Source organism: Oncorhynchus mykiss, chromosome 21, assembly GCF_013265735.2.
Source record: "Oncorhynchus mykiss isolate Arlee chromosome 21, USDA_OmykA_1.1, whole genome shotgun sequence".
NCBI lineage: Eukaryota > Metazoa > Chordata > Actinopteri > Salmoniformes > Salmonidae > Oncorhynchus > Oncorhynchus mykiss.
The window spans coordinates 34622390-34647599 of NC_048585.1; the positions used below are offsets into that span (position 1 = coordinate 34622390).

The 25210-nt window shown below is 41.6% G+C and overlaps 1 pseudogene across 1 annotated transcript in view; it reads right to left on the minus strand.

Annotated features, from left to right (window-relative positions):
* The window catches only part of LOC110501069, a 41551-nt pseudogene extending 17028 nt beyond the window's left edge, over positions 1–24523 (minus strand). Inside the window, exons 1-6 of the transcript XR_005038447.1 lie at positions 24512–24523; positions 23809–23939; positions 21539–21665; positions 19847–19992; positions 15872–15884; positions 8806–8851 (exon numbers count right to left, since the gene is read on the minus strand). The product of XR_005038447.1 is annotated as a ubiquitin carboxyl-terminal hydrolase 15-like (transcript). The remainder of the gene's footprint in view (positions 1–8805; positions 8852–15871; positions 15885–19846; positions 19993–21538; positions 21666–23808; positions 23940–24511) is intronic.
* Positions 24524–25210: the final 687 nt, after the last annotated feature.

Below are 25210 nucleotides of genomic sequence, written 5' to 3' on the forward strand. Positions count from 1 at the left end.
TGCTGTTGTAATGTCAAATTCTCTAAAAGGACATTAAAGGGGCTTATGGTACAGAAATGAACATTAAATTCTCCGGCAACAGCTCTGGTGGACATTCCTGCAGTCAGCATGCCAAACGTACACTCCCTCAAAACTTGAGATATGTGGCATTGAGTTGTGTGACAAAACTGCACATTTTAAAGTGGCCTTTTATTTTCCCCAGTACAAGGTGCACCTGTGTAATGAAAATGCTGTTTAATCAGCTTCTTAATATGCCACACCTGTTAGGTGGATGGATTTTCTTGGCAAAGGAGAAAAGATCAACAGGGATGTAAACAATTTGTGCACACAATTTAAAGAGAAATACAATGTGTGTGTGTATGGAAGATATCTGGGGCATATTTTTTCAGCTCATGAAACATGGGGCAAACACTTTACATGTTGCATTTATATTTTTGTTCAGTGAGTGAGATGCACACACACCCCTGCTCGTCAAACATCTCATTCCAAAATCATGTGCATTAATACAGTGTTGGTCCCCCTTTGCTGCTATAACAGCCTCCACTCTTCTGGGAAGGCTTGCCCCACCATGTTGGAAAATTGCTGCGGGGACTTGCTTCCATTCAGCCACAACGGGCATTAATGAGGTCGGGGCGATTAGGCCTGGCTTCCCGTCAGCGCTCCAATTCATTCTGAAGGTGTTCGATGGGGTTGAGGTCAGGGATGTGTACAGGCCAGTCAAGTTACTCCACAGCAATCTCGACAAACCATTTTTTAATGTACCTCGCTTTGTGCACAGGGGCATTGTCATGCTGAAACAGGAAAGGGCCTTCCCCAAACTGCTGCTACAAAGTTGGAAGCACAATCGTCTAGTTTGTCATTGTATGCTGTAGCATTAAAATATCCCATACCTGGAAATAAGGGCCCTACCCCGAACCGGCAAACACCAGTCTCAACAGTGAAGAGGCGACTCCAGGATGCTGGCCTTCTAGGCAGAGTGGCAAAGAAATATCCATACCTCAAACTAGCCAATAAAAAGATTAAGATGGGCAAAAGACAGAGGAACTCCGCCTCGAAGGCCAGCGTCCCGGAGTCGCCTCCTCACTGTTGACTTTGAGACTGGTGTTTTGCGGGTACTATTTAATGACTTGAGGCATCTGTTTCTCAGACTAGACACTAATCTACTTGTCCTCTTGCTCAGTTGTGCACCAGGGCCTCGCACTCCTCTTTCTATTCTGGTTAGAGACCGTTTATGCTGTTCTGTGAAGGGAGAAGTACACACCGTGGTACGAAATCTTCAGTTTCATGGCAATTTCTCACATGGAATAGCGTTCCTTTCTCAGAACAAGAATAGACTGATGAGTTTCAAAAGAAAGGTCTTTGTTTCTGGCCATTTTGAGCCTGTAATCAAACCCACAAATGCTGATGCTCCAGATACTCAACTAGTCTAAAAATAACAGTTTTATTGCTTCTTTAATCAGACAACACTTTTCAGCTATGCTAACAAAAAGGTTTTCAAATGATCAATTAGCTAATCCAAGTTTATAATTTTAAAAGGCTAACAACGTGTCACAAATACAGGCGTGATGGTTGCTGATAATGGGTCCCTGTACACCAATGTAGATATTCCATTCAAATAAATTCTGCTGTTTCCAGCTACAATAGTCATTTATAACGTCTACACTATTTCTGATCAATTTGATGTCATTTAAAAAATGGACAAAAATATATATATTTTCCTTCAAAAACAGACATTAAGTGACCCCAAACATTTGAAAGGTAGTGTACACATACTATTTAATTTTCTTTCAAAACAAGAGAACACACATGGTTGTAGTTTCGACCCAATGATTCTTCTGACAAATAACTTTGCATGCTGCAGGCCCAGGAATGGATCAAAGCTGGCGAGACATTCAATGACGTGATCTTCACAGACAAATCAACCGTGGCCCTTTAGCAATCTGCTCAAAATTACTACAGAAAAAAATGAAGGTCAAGCAAGCCTAGTCCCAAACATTCCCTCAAACTCCATGTGTAGGAAGACAATTTCTCACCAGGGACCAGGCCCATTTTTGCATTTTGATGTTAAGTTTGGCCATTTACAAAGCAAAGGGTATCTAAAATATTTTTTGCCTACACCTCACGGACTGCTATGTTTTCCACAATAATTCACAGTTGGCTCCTTTTTCAGGTATCATGGCTTGAGATTTGAGGGAAAAAAATCATCAAGAGATTTGCTGGACCCTATGTCAGAGAGGTGTTTCAGGGACCACATTGTTTCTTTCAAGGTAATATGTTGTTATGTTTAGGCATATTTACATGTACATTTCTAGAATTGTACCTAATGTTGGCTGTTAGGCTAAATGTCTTTTTTTCTCCTCCAAATGCAGACAATGAACCAAAACACACTTCCGCCCGGGTTTGTATTGCAAATGAGGGCATAAACTGGGTCAAGATGCCAGCAGAGTAAGTAGACTTATGTAGTAAAATAAAGGTTAAATAAAATAACCTACACCTACAGTATATCAACAAATCTTTTTTTGCATCTCCACATGTAGATCTCCTGATTTAGACCCGATCGAACTTGTTTGGCATCAACTGAAAACATTCATCCGTAACTCTGCCAAGCCTACAAGCTAAGTTGAACTGGTGCAACAATGCAACAAATACATTGATAATCTCAGCAAAGTTTACCCGTGGTCGTGGAGCTGGGGGGGGTAAGTGCAACTGAAATGTATGTAGTTGAAATAAACATCTGCATTTTGAACGTATTTTTTTTCCTCGTTATTTTATTAACGACAGCATAAGATGAAGATGTTGAACAGATACTGCACAGTATACTTTAACCATCATTTCGCAGTTGCATGAGGTTTTGAGTTAGAAAAAACAACAACTTGAGTGCTCAAGCATCGAATATATTGCAAGTTCGGGGGGTTCACACATACAGTCGCCGGGCTATGAAGAGTGTATTGTCCTGCTTATATTGTTTGCATGATGGACTACACCTGCTACAGATAAACCGCCTGTCTTGGATCTACCCATCCCGGATCCGGGAGAATTGTCATCAACTGACACTAAGTAGCATAACTCAACAGACAAATCTTACTCGAAAATATTCATATTCATGAAATCACAAGTTAAATATATTCAAACACGGCTTAGCCTTTTGTTAATCACCCTGTCATCTCAGATTTTGAAAATATGCTTTACAGCCAAAGCAAGACAAGCATTTGTGTAAGTTTATCGATAGCCTAACAAAGCATTATGCCTAGCTAGCAGCGGGCAGCTTGGTCACGAAAATCAGAAAAGCAATCAAATGAAATAGTTTACCTTTGATGAGCTTCGGATGTTTTCACTCACGAGACTCCCAGTTAGATAGCAAATGTTCCTTTTTTCCAGAAAAATTATTTTTGTAGCAAAAAATAGCTTTGGCTGAGAAAACGACCAGAAATTGCGGTCACGACAATGCCGAAAAATATTCCAAATTAGCTCCATAATATCGACAGAAACATGGCAAAAGTTGTTAATAATCAATCCTCAAGGTGTTTTTCAAATATCTATTCATGATATATCAACTGGGACCGGGTGGAAAAATTGGCTACCTCTGTCTTTTGCGTGAGAAATACAAAGAGCCATCAGGTGGACACTGACGCAATGTTGTTGTACACGCTCATTTTTCAAAATAAAAGCCTGAAACTATGTCTTGTGATACTACACACATTAAGGAAGCCATAGAAAAAGGAATCTCGTTGATACCCCATTCACTGCTCAATAGAGAAGCATAGGAAGGGACTCTAATTTAGAAACCGCTGCGTTCCTGATTGGATTTTTCTCATTCTTTTGCCTGCAATATCAGTTCTGTTATACTCACAGACAATATCTTTAGTTTTGGAAACTTGAGTGTTTTCTATCCTAAGCTGTCAATTATATGCATATTCTATTTTCTGGTCCTTAAAAATAATGACCCCTAGATTCAACAAGTTAATGAGTTGAGAGCCGAGCTGTTATCCAACGATTATCCATCCTGCATTATAAAAGCCCCTTAGGTATTCTCACAGACCAGATTTGCCCTAACGAAAAATGCCCCTTTGATATTGAGAATCCTCTAATTCTGGAAACGTTGTTTGCAGTATTCACAGCCCTCTACGCTTGTAAAAAACAAAATACATCCAGCTGTCCATCACTACTGTAAATAAAAGCACAGAACATCTAAGGGGATTCTATATAAAGCAGGTTTAATAATATTTAAGTTGGATACCATTTTGACGCCATTTCCAGTCACAACGTGTTGCTGTGCGTTTTGTTGCCAACCTTGCTTTGCTACCTGACAACTTTACGTTTTTTTACTTTATAGTAAATAAAATACCGTTTATATTTTTGGTTTTTCCCTCAACTTTTTCCCTCCGGACGCTTTATCTGGACATGGTTCGTCAGGACCTCCAACAGCCGAAGCTAAGTAGTAACATTAACATGATGCCTTCTAATTGCAGTCGCTGTACTCATAATATACAGGAGAACGATCGCCTTACGGCGAGGATAGCTGTGCTACAAGCCCAGCTTCAGACGCAATCGTTAGGCAAGGGTAATTTCAGTGTATGAAAGGATGAAACAGCGTCTGTGCCACCAGTAAGTACAGATAGTAACGTTAGTATTAATCCCCTCACACGGTCCCCGCAGCCGGACAACTTTCTCACGGTTTCTGAAGGGAAATGCTGTAGGAATGCTCAACCGGTGTCGCTCATTCAACCGGTTTTCCCCATTAAGCAACGAGTCGGAGTCTGAGGCCGAGTCTTCTCTTGCCTCTATTCCTCCCGTTACGGGGTCTGAAACGCCGAAGCTTCCCACCATTAGCTCTGACAAACTGAAAACTCTAGTCATTGGCGACTCCATTACCCGCAGTATAAGACTTTAAACGAATCATCCAGCGATCATACACTGTTTACCGGGGGGCAGGGCTACCGACGTTAAGGCTAATCTGAAGATGGTGCTGGCTAAAGCTAAAACTGGCGAATGTAGAGAGTATAGAGATATTGTTATCCACATCGGCACCAACGATGTAAGGATGAAACAGTCAGAGATCACCAAGCGCAACATAGCTTCAGCGTGTAAATCAGCTAGAAGGATGTGTCGGCATCGAGTAATTGTCTCTAGCCCCCTCCCAGTTAGGGGGAGTGATGAGCTCTACAGCAGAGTCTCACAACTCAATCGCTGGTTGAAAACTTGTTTTATGACCCTCCCAAAGATAGAATTTGTAGATAATTGGCCCTCTTTCTGGGACTCACCGACAAACAGGACCAAGCCTGGCCTGTTGAGGAGTGACGGACTCCATCCTAGCTGGAGGCGTGCTCTCATCTTATCTACCAACATAGACAGGGCTCTAACTCCTCTAGCTCCACAATGAAATAGGGTGCAGGCCAGGCAGCAGAGCTTAGTGGAGTCTGCCACTAGCACAGTCAGTGTAGTCATCTCAGCTATCCCCATTGAGACCGTGTCTGTGCCTCGACCTAGGTTGGGCAAAACTAAACATGGCGGTGTTTTCCTTAGCAATCTCACTAGGATAAAGACGTCCTCCATTCCTGTCATTGAAAGAGATCATGATACCTCACGTCTCAAAATAGGGCTACTTAATTGTTAGATCCCTTACTTCAAAGGCAATTATAGTCAATGAACTAATCACTGATCATAATCTTGATGTGATTGGCCTGACTGAAACATGGTTTAAGCCTGATGAATTTACTGTGTTAAATGAGGCCTCGCCTCGTGGCTACACTAGTGACCATATCCCCCGTGCATCCCGCAAAGGCAAAGGTGTTGCTAACATTTACGCTAGCAAATTTCAATTTACAAAAAAAAAAAAAAAGCAATTTTCGGCTTTTGAGCTTCTAGTCATGAAATCTATGCAGCCTACTCAATCACTTTTTATAGCTACTGTTTACAGGCCTCCTGGGCCATATACAGCGTTCCTCAATGAGTTCCCTGAATTCCTATCGGACCTTGTAGTCATAGCAGATAATATTCTAATCTTTGGTGACTTTAATATTCACATGGAAAAGTCCACAGACACACTCCAAAAGGCTTTCGGAACCATCGACTTAGTGGGTTTTGTCCAACATGTCTCTGGACCTACTCACTGTCACAATCATACTCTGGACCTAGTTTTGTCCCATGGAATAAATGTTGTGGATCTTAATGTTTTTCCTCATAATCCTGGACCATCGGACCACCATTCTAGTACGTTTGCAATTGCAACAAATAATCTGCTCAGACCCCAACCAAGGAACATCAAAAGTCGTGCTATAAATTCACAGACAACACAAAGATTCCTTGATGTCCTTCCAGACACCCTCTGTCTACCAAAGGACGCCAGAGGACAAAAATCAGTTAACCATCTAACTGAGGAACTCAATTTAACCTTGCGCAATACCCTAGATGCAATTGCACCCCTAAAAACTAAAAACATTTCTCATAAGAAACTAGCTCTCTGGTATACACAAAATACCCAAGCTCTGAAGCAAGCTTCCAGAAAATTGGAACTGAAATGGCGCCACACCAAACTGGAAGTCTTCCGACTAGCTTGGAAAGACAGTACCGTGCAGCATCGAAGAGCCCTTACTGCTGCTCGATCTTTCTATTTTTACAACTTAATTGAGGAAAATAAGAACAATCCAACATTTATTTTTGATACTGTCGCTAACTAAAAAGCAGCATTCCCCAAGAGAGGATGGCTTTCACTTCAGCAGTAAAAAATTCATGAACTTCTTTGAGGAAAATATCATGATTATTAGAAAGCAAATTACGAACTCCTCTTTAAATCGGCGTATTCCTTCAAAGCTCAGTTGTCCTGAATCTGCACAACTCTGCCAGGACCTAGGATCAAGAGAGACAAGTGTTTAGGTACTATCTCTCTTGACACGATGATGAAAATAATCATGGCCTCTAAAACCTTCAAGCTGCACACTGGACCCTATTCCAACTAAACTACTGAAAGAGCTGCTTCCGGTGCTTGGCCCTCCTATGTTGAACATAATAAACGTCTCTCTATCCACCGGATGTGTACCAAACTCACTAAAAGTGGCAGTAATAAAGCCTCTCTTGAAAAAGCCAAACCTTGACCCCGAAAATATAAAAAGCTATTGGCCTATATCGAATCTTCCATTCCTCAAATTTTAGAAAAGGCTGTTGCGCAGCAACTCACTGCCTTCCTGAAGACAAAAAATGTATACGAAATGCTTCAGTCTGGTTTTAGACCCAATCATAGCACTGACACTGCACTTGTGAAGGTGGTAAATGACCTTTTAATGGCGTCAGACTGAGGCTCTGCATCTGTCCTCGTGCTCCTAGACCTTAGTGCTGCTTTTGATACCATCGATCACCACATTCTTTTGGAGAGATTGGGAACCCAAATTGGTCTACACGGACAAGTTCTGGCCTGGTTTAGATCTTATCTGTCGGAAAGATATCAGTTTGTCCTTGTGGATGGTTTGTCCTCTGACAAATCAACTGTAAATGTCGGTGTTCCTCAAGGTTCGGTTTTAGGGCCACTATTGTTTTCACTATATATTTTACCTCTTGGGGATGTCATTCGAAAACATAATGTTAACTTTCACTGCTATGCAGCTGTACATTTCAATGAAACATGGTGAAGCCCCAAAATTGCCCTCGCTAGAAGCATGTGTTTCAGACATAAGGAAGTGGATGGCTGCAAACGTTCTACTTTTAAACTCGGACAAAACAGAGATGCTTGTTCTAGGTCCCAAGAAAAAAGAGATCTTCTGTTGAATCTGACAATTAATCTTCATGGTTGTACAGTCGTCTCAAATAAAACTGTGAAGGACCTCGGCGTTACTCTGGACCCTGATCTCTTTTGATGAACATATCAAGACTGTTTCAAGGACAGCTTTTTCCCATCTACATAACATTGCAAAAATCAGAAACGTTCTGTCCAAAAATTATGCAGAAAAATGAATCCATGCTTTTGTCAATTCAAGGTTAGACTACTGCAATGCTCTACTTTCCGGCTACCAGGATAAAGCACTAAATAAACTTCAGTTAGTGCTAAATATGGCTGCTAGAATCCTGACTAGAACCCCAAAAAATTATCATATTACTCCAGTGCTAGCCTCCCTACACTGGCTTCCTGTCAAGGCAAGGGCTGATTTCAAGGTGTTACTGCTAACCTACAAAGCATTACATGGGCTTGCTCCTACCTTTCTCTCGGATTTGGTCCTGCCGTACATACCTACACGTACGCTACGGTCACAAGACGCAGGCCTCCTAATTGTCCCTAGAATTTCTAAGCAAACAGCTGGAGGCTGGGCTTTCTCCTACAGAGCTCCATTTTTATGGAATGGTCTGCCTACCCATGTGAGAGACGCAGACTCGGTCTCAACCTTTAAGTCTTTACTGAAGACTCATCTCTTCAGTGGGTCATATGATTGAGTGTAGTCTGGCCCAGGAGTGTGAAGGTGAACGGAAAGGCTCTGGAGCAACAAACTGCCCTTGCTGTGTCTGCCTGGCCGGTTACCCTCTCTCCACTGGGATTCTCTGCCTCTAACCCTATTACAGGGACTGAGTCACTGGCTTACTAGGGCTCTTTCATATCGTCCCTAGGAGGGGTGCGTCACTTGAGTAGGTTGAGTCACTGATGTGATCTTCCTGTCTGGGTTGGCGCCCCCCTTGGGTTGTGCTGTGGCGGAGATCTTTGTGGGTTATACTCGGCCTTGTCTCAGGATGGTAAGTTGGTGGTTGAAGATATCCCTCTAGTGGTGTGGGGGCTGCGCTTTGGCAAAGTGGGTAGGGTTATATCCTTCCTGTTTGGCCCTGTCCGGGGCTGACATCGGATGGGGCCACAGTGTCTCCTGACCCTTCCTGTCTCAGCCTCCAGTATTTATGCTGCAGTAGTTTGTGTCTCGGGGGCTAGGGTCAGTTTGTTATATCTGGAGTACTTCTCCTGTCCTATCCGGTGTCCTGTGTGAATTTAAGTATGCTCTCGAATTCTCTTTCTTTTTCTCTCTCGGAGGACCTGAGCCCTAGGACCATGCCTCAGGACTACCTGGCATGATGACTTCTTGCTGTCCCCAGTCCACATGGCCGTGCTGCTTCTCCAGTTTCAACTGTTCTGCCTGTGATGATGATGATGATTATTATTATTATTATTATTATTATTATTATTATTATTATTATTATTATTATTATTATATTATTATTATTATTATTATTATTATTATTATTATTATTATTATTTGACCATGCTGGTCATTTCTGAACATTTGAACATCTTAGCCATGTTCTGTTATAATCTCCACCCGGCACAGCCAGAAGAGGACTGGCCACCCCACATAGACTGGTTCCTCTAGGTTTCTTCCTAGGTTTAAACCTTTCTAGGGAGTTTTTCCTAGCCACCGTGCTTCTACACCTGCATTGCTTGCTGTTTGGGGTTTTAGGCTGGGTTTCTGTACAGCACTTTGAGATATCAGCTGATGTTCTCGGAAATCATTAAGAGACGGCTTCTATCTTCAATATAAATAATTCATTCAGAAGATGAAACCCATAGGTTTTAGGCCTGCAGTAGGTTATAATAAACAGAAAAATTGCGTGTCAATTCATAAACCATGGAATTGGCACATCGGAAATCTATTCCCAACTATTTTGCAATCTATTTAATTTTCTTTACCCAATTTTTGGTCTTTAATGCAGGGCCTACAGACAAGTTCCTTACTTTTTTTACCCCCTGATTTTAGAAAAAGAGAAACCAAAAGCCCACCGTGCCTATTTTTTCCAAAATCGTCAGTCCACACATCAAGTGAAATTCCCCCAACATATTCCCCCAATATATTCCCAAATTCTCTCTTAACTCCAGGACCAATGACAGTTTTTTTGTTGTTGCCTGATGCAGGACTCGTGCCAGAGGAGACTCGACTGAAAACGCCTCCATTAAATGCCAGATTAGACTACCGATCGATCAGTATTCTAACTCCCCCTTGTTATAGTGTAGTGCAATGACAGAATCCAACCACATCTACCACTAACGGTCGCAGCATAAGCTCTTAACGTTTAAAGGAATAACCAATGTATATATTGAAGTATTGTTGTCCATTAGTTTACTCCAATTATGGGAGGGGTGGTAGGGTTAGGGGACAATAAATGAAGGAAACATTTTGTTTTTTAATATGGGCGCTTGGAAATTATGCAAACACTCATTGATAAAACTCTGTCTGCAATATTAAAGCTGATCACTATCTGCATCTAAATAAATGTATATATTTTTTTAAGTATTACCAATTTTATTTATTTATATACACTGTAGATTGTAAAACATCCTTTACGTCAAGGAACTCCGATTTGTTGGCCTGAGTTGTCATTGAGATAATGAAACCATCGGCAAGCATCAGTACCCTATCGAGGACAGCTTATTCAACAGACATGGCAACAATTCTTTAAGGCATTTGTAATATAATTTACAACCAGCATGGTAGCCATAGTGGTGCTATGTTTAGGTCTGAATCCGATTGATTAATATTAAGAAAACAATTTACAGAAAATAACAGCTGTTTGTGGACCACTGATCCTAGAATTTTTGAAAGACAGGGGAGGCTGGAAATGGGTTGATAATTAAAGATCACTACTATCCCCACCCTTATGGAGTAGTAAAAACAAAGCTGCTGTCCACACTCTCACGCAATGAGAGAGGCGCTGCATACTTAAGCAAAGACGGGTCCACATTGTCAGCTGCTAATGGACTTCTTGGTGTCAATTGCTAATAAGGCAGCAATAACAATCGGTTTCTGTGAGTTGCCAAAAATAAAAACCGAGACTACCAAGTCACGTAAGGGTGACTGATTATCCATCGAGTCAACTGACTGGCCAAGAACAGTATGATAAACATTTCTTTCAAATAGGATACCAGCAGAGTTAAATGCTGATTAATAGCATCATAAGTCGTAACTTTTTCAGTAATGATGCAGAAAACTGCTTAGGCAGGGAAGTAGGAGGAATTACCCGGCTTCGGTGAATTATCTGTTTTCCAGAATTTAGCGTGATCACCAACAGCCTGCCATAGTGCTAAGGAAGTAGATTGATTTGGCCTGTAACCTAGCTCACTACGGTAAGACAGCTCATACAGTTACTGCTCCACAAATATTTGCCATTGCCTTAACTTATCCTCTGCCCAGGCTTTCAACAACCATCGTTCATCAAAATCCATATAGGTCTCAGCCACCACCAGCAGCATCTCACCTCAAACGCTTTAACCAGAGTCCAGGTCTAGCCCAGTTGTAGCTCAGCTCACTCCTTGCGCAGGCCTTGGTCCCAGATCTCAGTCCCAGTTCAGATATGCAGGAGAGGGAACAGTAAGCGAGGACCTTCCCATTCCGAGCGCAACACAGTCAAACAGAGCTAACGAGAAGCCTCTTCCCGCAGTCACAGTTGAAGTTATGCAGTGCCATCCCCTGCCCTGTCCCCTAGCATCACCCTGCTCCTGCCCTGACGTGTGCTCTGTACTGCTGCTACCACAGGATAGCCTATTTATAGCAGCAGCGATGTGCAAGAATACGATTCAGGAAGTAGAGGTACATAGACAGAGAAAGCGGGAAAGGGAGAGGGGAGACAAGAGCAAAGGAGAGGCAAAATAGAGGGAGTAGAGAGAGTGGTACAGGAGAAAGAGATGTAGGGTGAGAGGAAGGGGGTACAGGAGAGAGAGATGGGTAAAGGAAAGAAAGGGGATGTACATGAATACCTAATTGCATATTAAAGTAGCTGTCTATTTGGACAAGATGCATTCTGCAGCCTCAGCAGGAATTCTCTGCTGTCAGGCCCCTCTGTCACCCCCGCTGCTATTTTTCCTCTTTTCTCTTGAGCTCTCCATGGAGAGAAAAGAGGAAAAATAGCAGCGGGGGTGACAGAGGGGGCCTGACAGCAGAGAATTCCTGCTGAGGCTGCAGAATGCATCTTGTCCAAATAGACAGCTACTTTAATATGCAATTAGGTATTCATATACAGTGGGGCAAAAAAGTATTTAGTCAGCCACCAATTGTGCAAGTTCTCCCACTTAAAAAGATGAGGCCTGTACTTTTCATCATAGGTACACTTCAACTATGACAGACAAAATGAGAAAAGAAAATCCAGAAAATCACATTGTAGGATTTTTAATGAACTTATTTGCAAATTATGGTGGACAATAAGTATTTGGTCAATAACAAAAGTTTCTCAATACTTTGTTATATACCCTTTGTTGGCAATGACAGAGGTCAAATGTTTTCTGTAAGTCTTCACAAGGTTTTCACACACTGTTGCTGGTTTTTTGGCCCATTCCTCCATGCAGATCTCCTCTAGAGCAATGATGTTTTGGGGCTGTTGCTGGGCAACACAGACTTTCAACCCTCCAAAGATGCTCTATGGGGTTGAGATCTGGAGACTGGCTAGGCCACTCCAGGACCTTGAAATGCTTCTTACGAAGCCACTCCTTCGTTGCCCGGGCAGTGTGTTTGGGATCATTGTCATGCTGAAAGACCCAGCCACGTTTCATCTTCAATGCACTTGCTGATGGAAGGAGGTTTTCACTCCAAATCTCACGATACATGGCCCCATTCATTCTTTCCTTTACACGGATCAGTCGTCCTGGTCCCTTTGCAGAAAAACAGCCCCAAAGCATGATTTTTCCACCCACATGCTTCACAGTAGGTATGGTGTTCTTTGGATGCAACTCAGCATTCTTTGTCCTCCAAACACAACGAGTTGAGTTTTTACCAAAAAGTTATATTTTGGTTTCATATGACATTCTCCCAATCTTCTTCTGGATCATCCAAATGCTCTCTAGCAAACTTCAGATGGGCCTGGACATGTACTGGCTTAAGCAGGGGGACACGTCTGGCACTGCAGGATTTGAGTCCCTGGCGGCGTAGTGTGTTACTGATGGTAGGCTTTGTTACTTTGGTCCCAGCTCTCTACAGGTCATTCACAAGGTCCCCCCCGTGTGGTTCTGGGATTTTTGCACACCGTTCTTGTGATCATTTTGACCCCATGGGGTGAGATCTTGCGTGGAGCCCCAGATCGAGGGAGATTATCAGTGGTCTTGTACAGTGCCTTGCGAAAGTATTCGGCCCCCTTGAACTTTGCGACCTTTTGCCACATTTCAGGCTTCAAACATAAAGATATAAAACTGTATTTTTTTGTGAAGAATCAACAACAAGTGGGACACAATCATTTATTGGATATTTCAAACTTTTTTAACAAATCAAAAACTGAAAAATTGGGCGTGCAAAATTAAGACCCCTAGATTCAACAAGTTAAGGAGAAGTGCATCTTAAGTTCCATGCATAACACTTGAATTTTCATCAACATTTATAATTAGTATTTCTGTGAATTCATGTGGCTCTCTGCAATATCATTGAATGTTTTGGAACTACTGAACATAACATGCCAATGTAAAATAAGATTTTGGGATATAAATATTAAGTTTACCGAACAAAACATACATGTATTGTGTAACATAAAGTCCTATGAGTGTCATCTGATGAAGATCAATTTTATCTCTATTTGCGCTTTTTGTGACTCCTCTTTTTGTCTGGAAAAATGGCTGGGTTTTTCTGTGAGTTGGTGGTGACCTAACAATCTTTTGTGGAGCTTTCGCTGTAAAGAATTATTATTATTATTATATTTTTTTTTTTGTAATCAGGCACTGTGGCTGGATTAACGAGAATTTTATCTTTGAAATGGTGCCTAATACTTGTATGTTTGAGAAATTTGATCAATGAGATTTCTGTTGATTTGTATTTGGCACCCTGCAGTTTCATTGGCTGTTGGCAAGATTCCTAAACAGGTTAACATTAGAAGCCTCATCCCTAAGTTTGTTTTATTCACTGCTTTAGCGCACTCCGCTAACCTGGATGTTCTAGCCGTGTTTGAATCCTGGCTTTAATCCTGAAATTTCCATCACTAACTATAACATTTTCCAACAAGATAAAACTGCCAAAGTGGGAGGAGTTGCAATCCACTGCAGAGACTGCCTGCAGAGTTCTGTCATACTATCCAGGTCTGTGCCCAAACAATTCAGGCTTCTACTTCTAAAAATCCACCTTTCCAGAAACAAGTTTCTCACCGTAGACCCCCCTCAGCCCACAGCTGTGCCCTGGACACCATTTGTGAATGGATCGCCCCCCCATCCATCTTCAGAGTTCGTACTGTTAGGTGACTTAAACTGGGACATGCTTAACACCCCGGTCATCCTACAATCTAAGCTAGATGCCCTCAATCTCACACAAATTATCAAGGAACCTACCAGGTACAACCCTAAATCCGTAACCATGGGCACCCTCATAGATATCATCCTGACCAACTTGCCCTCTAAATACACCTCTGCTGTCTTCAACCAGGATCAACAATCACTGCCTCATTCCCTGCGTGGGTAATGGGCCTGCGGTCAAAAGACCACCCCTCATCACTGTCAAACGCTCCCTAAAACACTTCAGCGAGCAGGCCTTTCTAAATCGACCTGGTCCGGGGATCCTGGAAGGATATTGACCTCATTCCGTCAGTAGAGGAAGCCTGGTTGCTCATTAAAAGCGCGTTCCTCACCATCTTAAATAAATATGCCCCATTCAAAAAAATTGTAGAACTTGGTTCACCCCAGACTTGACTGCCCTTGACCAGCACAAAAACATCCTGTGGCGTTCTGCATTAGCATCGAATAGCCACCGCGATATGCAATTATTCAGGGAAGTCAGGAACCAATATACTCAGTCAGTTAGGAACGCTAAGGCTAGCTTTTTCAAACAGAAATTTGCTTCCTGTAGCACTAATTCCAAAACGTTTTGGGACACTGTAAAGCCCATGGAGAATAGGAGCACCTCCTCCCAGCTGCCCACTACACTTAGGATAGGAAACATTGCCAACCCGATAAATCTACGATAATAAGTATTTTTCCATGGCTGGCCATGCTTTCCACCTGGCTACCCCGGCCAACATCTCAGCACCACCCTGCAGCCACCTGTCCAAACCCCCCCCCACCCGCTTCTCCTTCACCCAAATCTAGACAGCTGATGTTCTGAAAGAACTGCAAAATCTGGACCCCTACAAATCAGCTGGGCTAGACAATATGGAAATTATCCGCCGAAATTGTTGCAACCCCTATCACTAGCCTATTCATCTACTCTTTCGTATCGTCTGAGATCCCCAAAGATTGGAAAGCTGCCGCGGTCATCACCCTCTTCAAAAGGGGGAGACACTTTAGACCCAAACTGTTATAGACTTCTATACTTCTCAGATAGAGTTCAGTGTGTCAAATTGGAGGGCCTGTTGTCCGGACCTCTGGAAGTCTATGGGGGTGCCAAGGGTTCAATTCCCAGGCCGACTAATTTCTCTGTAAACATCAATGATGTCGCTCTTGCTGCTGGTGATTCTCTGATCCACCTCTACCCAAACAAAACCATTCTGTATACTTCTGGCCCTTATTTGGACACTGTTAACTAACCTCCAATAGAGCTTCATCGCCATACAACTCTCCTTCCGTGGCCTCCAACTCTTTTCAAATGTTAGTAAAACTAAGTACATGCTCTTCAACCGATTGCTGCCCGCACCCTCCCGCCTGACTAGCATCACTACTCTGGACGGTTCTGACCTAGAATATGTGGACAACTACCTAGGTGTCTGGTTAGACTGTAAACTCTCCTTCCAGACTCACATTAAGCATCTCCAATCCAAAGTAAAATCTAGAATCGGCTTCCTATTTTGCAACGAAGCCTCCTTCACTCATGCTGCCAAACATACCCTCGTAAAACAGACTATCCCAACGATCCTCGACGGTGTAATTTACAAAATAGCCCCCAACACTACTCAGCAAACTGGACGTAGTCTATCACAGCGTCATCCTTTTGATCACCAAAGCCCCATATACTACCCACCACTGCGACCTGTATCCTCTCGTTGGCTGGCCCTCACAACATATCCTTAGCCAAACCCACTAGCTCCAGGTCATCTATACATCTTTGCTAGGTAAAGCCACGTCTTATCTCAGCTCACTGGTCACCATAGCACCAGCAAGTATATTGCACTGGTCATCCCCAAAGCCAACACTTGCTTTGGCCGCCTTTCCTTCCAGTTCTCTGCTGCCAATGACTGGAACGAATTGCAAAAATCTGAAGCCTTATCTCCCGCTCTAACTTTAAGCATCAGCTGTCAGAGCAGCTTATCTGTAAATAACACACCCCACTACCTTATCCCCATATTATTTACCCTCTTGCACCCCAGTATCTCTACTTGCACATCACTCCAGTATTAATACTAAATTGTAATTATTTTCACCTCTATGGCCTATTTATTGGCTACCTCCCTACATTTGCACACGCTGTACATATATTTTTCTATTTTTCTTTTGTGTCATTGACTGTACGTTTGTTCATGTGCAACTGTTGTTTTTGTTGCACTGCTTTGCTTTATCTTGGCCAGGTCGCAGTTGTAAATGAGAACTTGTTCTCAACTGGCCTACTTGGTTAAATAAAGGTGAAATATGAATGTATTTCTTGCAACTTTCTCAAGACATAACTGCATGGGAATGCCTGGGCCTACCACTGTGCCAGTTAGCGATGCCGAAACATTCAATTATAAAGGCTCTCTCATTAAACTTTCCAAATGAAATATTAACAGCAAAGTTAACCTGGCAAAATGATTTGTATCTATCGGGTGGTATTTTGTTTCAAACTCTACTTTTGCCATGCAGAAACACCACCAGTCTCTTGACATTGAAATTAAAATGCCAACTACACGCAAACATATGTTTTACTGTCTTTCCCAGATCGCAAAATGATGTTATTTGAGCATTGTTGTGGGAAAAACAACAAAATTGGATGTTCTATTAAGTGTGATCGAAAGAGATTTACAAAAAGTAAAATAAAATAAAAAAATAGGGGAAATCCAAAACCTGGATAAACAAAGCCGATAATTGTTTTTGGTGTTATGCCAAATAAATGTATTGGCTGGTAGATTTTTTCTTCTTCATCAAGTTAGTTTATGAACTATGTTGTGGTGGTTCCAAAACTACTCACATTATTTGCTAACACCTTGTTCAGTCACGGGACAACCTGGTTACTTTACCAGTATATATTAAACATTTGGGGGCACAGAAAAAAGGAAAAGGGATAGCTTATATTGAAGATAAATGATCATAGCAATTAATGAAGGACTGATCTCATGCATGTCATCACTCAAACTTGAGGCTCTTAAAGTGACTGTAAAATGTAATGTAACGCATGTCAATAGGTGTGCTTCAAAAATAGGTCTTTGATTTTATATTTTGCTCTGAACTTTAAGGAGCTACCAGTAAGTACTACCAATGACATTCATTTTTAGTCCTGCGTGCACAATGTAGGGAATAGGGTGCCATTTGGGACACATCCCTGTTAATCTTCTAGAACAGCTGTTGCCATTGAGCGGAATGCCCACTACAGTGACCCATTGTCTAGATTAATCCCTGCTTGTAAATGTATGTTTAGGCCCAGGCTACTTCTGGTAAACTCCCCCAGGTGGGGGGGCAGGACACTTGCGGATGCCAATGTTCTTTGGAGCCAGACACTTAAGATGTGTAGGCTATATTTAGGTACTTTATTAGAATTACAGTGGATACTAAACTGAACAAAAACAATGTAAAGTTGGTCCCATGTTTCATGAGCTGAAATAAAAGTAGCAAAAATTCACACAAGAAACAAATCAAATTTTGTGCACAAAATTGTTTACATCCCTGTCAGTGAGCATTTCTCCTTTGCCAAGATAATCCATCCATCTGACAGGTGTGGCATATCAAGAAGCTGATTTAACAGTATGATCATTACACAGGTGCACCTTGTGCTGGGGACCATAAACAACAAGTTTTTTTTTTAAGTGTAGTTTTGCCATGCTTACTGCTGGAATGTCCACCAGAGAATTTAAGGTTAATTTCTCTACCATAAACTGCCTCCAATGTTGTTTTAGAGAATTTGGCCATACGTCCAACCAGCATCACAACCGCAGACCAGGTGTACGGCGACGTGTGGGCGAGCAGTTTGCTGATGTCAACATTGTAAACAGAGCGCCCCACGGTGGCAGAAATACATTATGGACAATGAACAACTGCATTTCAATGATGGCAATTTGAATGCACAGAAGTACCATGGTGAGATCCTGAGGCCCATTTCTTTGAAGGAATCTGTGACCAAAAGATGCATTGCTGTTTTCCCAGTCATGTGAAATCCATAGATTAGGCCCAAATGAATTTTTCAAAATGACGGATTTCCTCATACGAACAGTAACTCTGTAAAATAATTGAAATTGTTGTGTATATATTTTTGTTCAATATGTACAAAACCATGAAGCTGAAATTTGAGCTTGTTAAATGGACAAACAAATTACAATTAATACTAGGCTTCACACCTGAAGACTGACTTACATTATTATTACAGTCCTTTCACCAAGCATGTGAACTCACCTGACCAGGAAAAACTACAGAACCTACTTATAGACTATAATGAAATCTAATTTTGTCACATACGCAGAATACAACAGGTGTTGACCTTAGCGTGAAATGCTTACTTTCAAGCCCTTAACGCAGTTAAAAAAATAGAATAAAAAATAAAATAACAATGAGTCAATGTGCGGGGGTACATGTTTGTCAAGGTAATTTGTACATGTAGGTAGGGGTGAAGTGACTATACATAGATAGTAAAACAGCAAGTAGCAGCATTGTAAAAACAAGGGGGTATCAATGCATATAGTAAAGGTGGTAATTTTATTATTTGTTCAGCAGTCTTATGGCTAAGGAGACTTTTGAACCTAGACTGGGCGCTCCGGTACCACTTGCCATGTGGTAGCAGAAAGAACAGTCAATGAACGGAGTCTGACAATTTTTTGGGCCTTCCTCTGACACCGCCTAGTGTATAAGTCCTGGATGTCAGGAAGCTTGGCCCCATGATGTACTGGGTTGTACACACTACCCTCTGTAGCGCCTTACGGACAGATGCCAAGCAGTTGCCATACCAGGCAGTGATGCAACCGATCAGGATGTTCTCGAAGGTGCAGCTGTAGAACTTTGAGGATGTATGTCTGTGTGGAGTAAAGGTGATCTAGTTTTTTCCCCCCCTCTGGTATAAATGAAGTCAAACGGATTTAAGTTTGCATGCATTAAAATCCCCAACCACTAGGAGAAGCTTTGTTTGTGTCGGTAAATAGACGGCTCCGAAAAATATTGATAAACTCTTGGTAGATAGTGTGGTCTATAGCTCGAGCAATACCTCCAGACTAACTTTATATCAGACATCGCGAACCAGCGTTTATTGACAAATACACCCACCCCTTACTGGACGTAGCTGTTTTGACTTGCCGATGCACGGAAAACCCTGCCAACTGTATATTATCCGTGTTGTTCAACCACGACTTGGTGAAACATAAGATATTACAGTTAATGTCCGTTGGTAGGATCGTCTCAAACAGAGCTCATCCAGTGATGGCACATTTAAGCATTTAAGCATTTGGGCCTCGTCTGAGAGCAACATTATATCCTTCAGGTGCGACTCATTAAAGAAAAAAATCTACATCCAGTACGAGGTGAGTATTTGCTGTTCTGATATCCAGAAGCGCTTTTCGGCCATAAGACTTATGATTATGTACAAAATAAGTTAGAACCAAAGTGAAAAAAATTTAATAAAAAACTAGCACAATTGGTTAGCAGCCAGTAAAACAGCAGCTATTCCCTCCGGCACCATTCCTCGTAAACAAGAGCAGATAATTTCCTTGTCAGTTTGCATGGTCTGGAATAATCTAGACCCTATATAACTGCTGCGATGACAGGACAGGAAATAGAGACATTAAGGTATAAATAGCCTGGTATCCAAGGGTTATTTCATACCTGTCCTTGGTAGAGTCCTGCGTCCTGTATAGTGCTGTCCGGTTTGTTCAGTGGCTCGAACGTGTTGCTCATGTACTTGTTCCACAACCTGGTCTCTTTCTGGTCTGGGATACTGAACAGTTTTCGCATCTCCTTCTCAATGGTGTCTGCATCACAGGAGGTTATAGGACAAAGGTAACAAATAAGCAACATGTGGCACATACATTGATTATTAAAAAAATTATGAACACCATATTATTGAGATATGAGTTACCCTCTTTTTGCCCTCAGAACTGCCTCAATTTGTCAGGGCATGGAATCTACATGGTGTCGAAAGCGTTTTACATGCTGGCCCATGTTGACACCAATACCTCCCACAGTTGTGTCAAGTTGGCTGTGTGTCCTTTTGGTGGTTGACCATTCTTTATACACAGGAAACTTGTGTGAAAAATTCAGCAGCGTTGCAGTTCCTGACACGAACCGGTGCACCTGGCACCTACTACCATATCCCGTTCAAAGGCACTTTAATCTTTTGTCTTGCCCATTCACCCTGTGAATGGCATACATACACAATCAATGTCTCAATTGTCTCGAGGTTTAAAACTCCTTCTGTAACCGGTATCCTCCCCTTCATCTACTCTGATTGAAGAGAATTTAACAGTTGACATCAATAAGGGATCATAGCTTTCATTTGGATTCACCTGGTCAGTCTGTCATGGAAAGAGCAGGTATTCTTAATGTTTTGTATGCTCAGTGTAGATGACAAACTGACAAAACTACACTCATGCACCTGCATACTTAAGGCAGAGAATAATTGAGTGTATAAATCTCATGCTCTGATAAATAGGCAGCAGATGAATGAATTACTTTATAGTAAAACTCCCTGCTCATGTAATTGTTGATTACTTGTGTGTGTGTGCGCTTTAGAGAATAGAGTTTTGGCAGTTCTTGTGGGAGCACATAATTTTGCAGTAGCCAAAAGCATAGTTATTTTACATAAGAAGTTGACAAACACAGAACAGAGTTATCAGTGACCTTCCCCTGTGATTTCACTGTTTAAATTGACCATTAAAAGGCATGGCAATGCATCCGATTTGCATAAATTGAACAAAAGATGTTAGCATTATCAGTCAAATAAGTAAGAGCAATGGGGCACAGTAAACCAGAGTATACAATCAACAAGTCAAAATAAGAAATACAGAACACATCAGGTTATAAATATACAATCCTAATGTCAGGTTAAACATTTGTGGAATTGAGCCAAAGAGGAACAAAGGAGAGCTTCTGTGCATTTCAAAACAAATATATTACTAATTAATTCTCTGTCATGTAGAGGTGAAGTGCTCCTGTACAATCACTATGACTGGTGGCTAATGGACGGGAATTATTTATTAATTCATTCTCTGGCTGGGAGAAGTAGCCAGTTGCTACTTTTGTCAGGTTGACTGTACAATTAATATAATGGTACTCTATAGCTCAGTTGGTAGAGCATGGGTTCTATTCCCAGGACTAGGCATACCGATACGTGCACGCATGACTATAAGTCGCTATAGATAAACATGTAGGCTAAATGGCATACTGTTACATTATAATGGCAGGCAGAAATCAGGTGGAAATTGTACATGAGGAAGAGAGACCAGAGTTTCTTCAAAATAAAAAAAAAGATAAACTGCTCCATTCATTCTGTCAGGGAGAAGAAAAGTGTCTTCCTACCTATCGTGTCTGCTTTGCTGAAGCGTCTGGTGACCACGTTGTCTATGTTGCCGTCTTCACACAGCTTCAGTTCTGTGAGGTACACCTCCACCTTGCAGTGCTTCACAAACATACCCTGTTCTACCACCTGTCAAAATATGTTGATAGAGTGTCTTACATCATGGCAGATGGCACAAAAAAAAAAACTCAAATATTAACAAAATGTTTGTTTCGCAAATTAAACACTTGACAATGTTAAAGTTGTCTTACATGACAGATGACATTTTGTTCAAAGCATTTGCTGTACATGGCATATGAATGATTCATTAAACTCATGACATTGTTCCAATACGGGCAAGATATGCATTGCTGATTGATTAAAACGTGCTAACATTCAACATTGAACAGAGAAGCATTCACCAACATCACCAAGGAAAGAAGAAATAAAGAACAGCATTTGGCATTAGATTAGTCAAGCTCATTATTTGGGACAAATCAACAAACTAAGAATTTGGCTACCCAGTTAATAGGCCTATCTATACACCGAAAGCATTGTAAGTGTATAAACTAAAAGCTACACTTTCTAACTCCCTTAATAGGAGCGAGTCACAGAGACTCTTAATATAGCCCCAGAGCGTAGAGACAGCTGAAGGGTCCATTCCTATTCATTTCACACAGCAACTCCGCTGGTGGTTGGCCCTACACCACACCGTAGGGTACAGACCTGCCCTTGCCCCAGGAAATGGCATGGGTCAGCTATAGGCATAGGTCAGATTCACCCACTACCAGACACGACCCACTGCCCTCCTTATAAAATGAATGCCCAGCCATGTGTTCCACATAACACAGAGATAAAAGGCAAGTTGCAAGTCTCACGGGAAACAAACTGACAGAACTGTTACAAAGTTCTAAAACAGCTAGGCTAAGAACCAACGAGACCAGATATACCCCACCCACTCCTTTCTGCTTAGGCTAGGACATCTCTCCCCTCACTCTTAAAAAGACTGATTCTCAGTTTGACCTCAGTCAGCATTCCTCCATTTAAAAAAAACAAGGACACTAGAATCACTCCCCAGGTGATAGCCTCAACACAGAGAACCTGAGTGGAACAGCAAGATAACCCAGAAAATCAATTCCAACCGTCTGGCAGCACGGTAAAAGAACCCCCAAAAGTAAGAAAGAAAGGAAAACCTCCTGCATGTTGTGTCTCGTAGTTCGCTCCATGTAGCGGTGTTTAAGTCATCCAGAGCACTCTCTGAAAATAGAAATGGACAGGGCCATTCGATACCCCCAGCAACATACATGGCAAAAAGGGGAGGATCGATGGGGGGATAAAGAGAAAGCACTGCAGCAGTCATGATGCCATGACTGGCTAGATTTGAAGATGAGGAAAGCCATGTCTGGGCTCATGGATGTACAGTAGGCCCAGCTGGCAGTTAGAAATGGCCGAACAAATGTTAGCACAACAAATCTTTATGTGAGCTACTGGCTTAACTTGTAGTCAGTTGTCAAGAGTTAAACCCAAAGCACACTGAATAAAAAAACAACTAAATAATATTAATGTAGCCTACTTCCACTTTATAAAAACAGATCTTCTGAGGACAACATTCCATCAGTAAGCATCTGTGCTCGGGTCCACTTTACGTTTAAAAACCAATTAAGTCCTTATACAGCATGTATTACAAATAATAGCTAGCATATTTGGAATACCGGTAGCTAAATTGTATCAAAATCGCATGACCAGTCCAGCTGTGTTTCTCTTGAAGAAGACCGTGAGAGGGACAGCCTAAACATTGACATATCTTACGCTTGAGATTCAGTTACTAGCTGGGTAGGCTTTAATATCAATCTAGAAATCAAAGTTTTCCTTTTTCACAATCGTCCCAATCTGACCTGTGTTGAAGTGTATTGATCAATCCAACCCTATAGAACACATCCAAGATTTTGACACAGTGAAACTTCTCAATTACTCCTCTCACACCACAATAAGCTCTTCGGCTACAAGTAGGTTATCAACAAACAGGCCTAACAGCAACCATAGAAATGTAAGTGTGTACTGACCATTATATTTTATCTCATACTATTCACCACTTCACATAAAGTACCTGAGCCGTGATCTTACGGAGCTTCTCTTTCATCTGATTACCGCTGAGGCACTGGCTACGTGCACTGTTCCCAATCAGCTCTTTCACCCATACAGTTGCTGAACATTATTTTACTTATTTGACCATTTAAAACAAGATATTGGACCACACCAGCCATAATTAGCCACTAATGTCACCCATCCTTACCTTGCGTGAGATGGCCTCATGTCCCTCCATTAGTGCATACCAGCTCACTAGCTTATTCCAGCCTTCTGTTGGGATCAGGATGTAGTCCAGCTCATCAATGAGGTGCTCCTTGATGGCCAGAACATCCCCACCTACTCACGATAGAAAGAACAGGGTCATGTTCGTTAGGCAACCAACAGAAGAAAATGGACTGACATGGAAGGACTACCCAAACCTGGCCAATAACAGACATTCATTTTTATTTGTTTGCCATAATGAATATGACCCAGGTTTAGTGGTGAAAGAAGGTTTACTAAAGGGGGGTTATAATGGGGTCATTCAATTGGGACAGTTTCAATGGTGTTAGCCTACTCATAATGGCAGTTTCTCATACAATAAAACAAAGCAACAGACAGCTTTCTATAGACCAGAGGCAGGCTACCTTTGTCCATTTTCATTGATGTTTACAGAGTCAATTATAGACCTACTTTTTCTGTCATACTTAGCCTATAGACATTGCATGTATAACAGCCTTTAGTTTGATATATTAGTTAAGGTACATCTTGTTCACTCTAAACATCCTGTACTGTGCAAAACAGTGGTGGGTTCATCCAGATACACTGGGGATGAGTAAAAGAGCATGTTATGAAGCCTCCATTTCCCCTAATCACACCAGAGATTGACAAATATTGCTTCAAAGAGGTCAGAGTGTGGTGCATTTTACCACTTGTAGGAGCCCCGAGTTTTCCACTGGTCCAGGGTAGACATTCTGGTCTCCCATCTGATATTTGTCCCAGCTGTCAAAGCCCACATATTTCTTCCACTGTTTGAACCAGTGGCTGTCCACTAGGTACCTATGTATAAAGAGTGAGAGCACTGATTATTTAGATCTGAGATGACGCTAGATTAGATCTAATACGTTTGGGGTGATAGATTGTATCTGATAAGTATTTTATTTTATTTTTTTAAATAAGTGTGAAGCTCCAAAGTACAGGCCTCAGGTTACAAAAGTATCTTTGTTAGAGGAGAGCAGAAGTGGAGAGAGGTTATCAGCAGCTTATCTGTTTTGATTAGTTAAAGAACATTCACTGACATTCATTTGGAGTAACGTTAAACAATAGGGATGCACGATATATCAGTAAGCATATCGGGCGAAATTAGCTAAAAATGTCAACAACGCCCCGATGTCTAGTTTAACGCCATTGTGCAAAACTGATGTCAAAACTGACGTGCATACCTATATAACGTAGGTAGATTAAGTAATGACGCCACGAAAAATATAGCGCTACATAAAACAAAAGCAGAAAAATACTAAGCGCACAGTTCCAACAACTAAACAAGTTCAAGTCGAGCAGTCATTTGAAAGAGTAAGAACATTTGAGCGAGACAACTCAAAGGCGAAATCCATTAACGCCAAGACAAT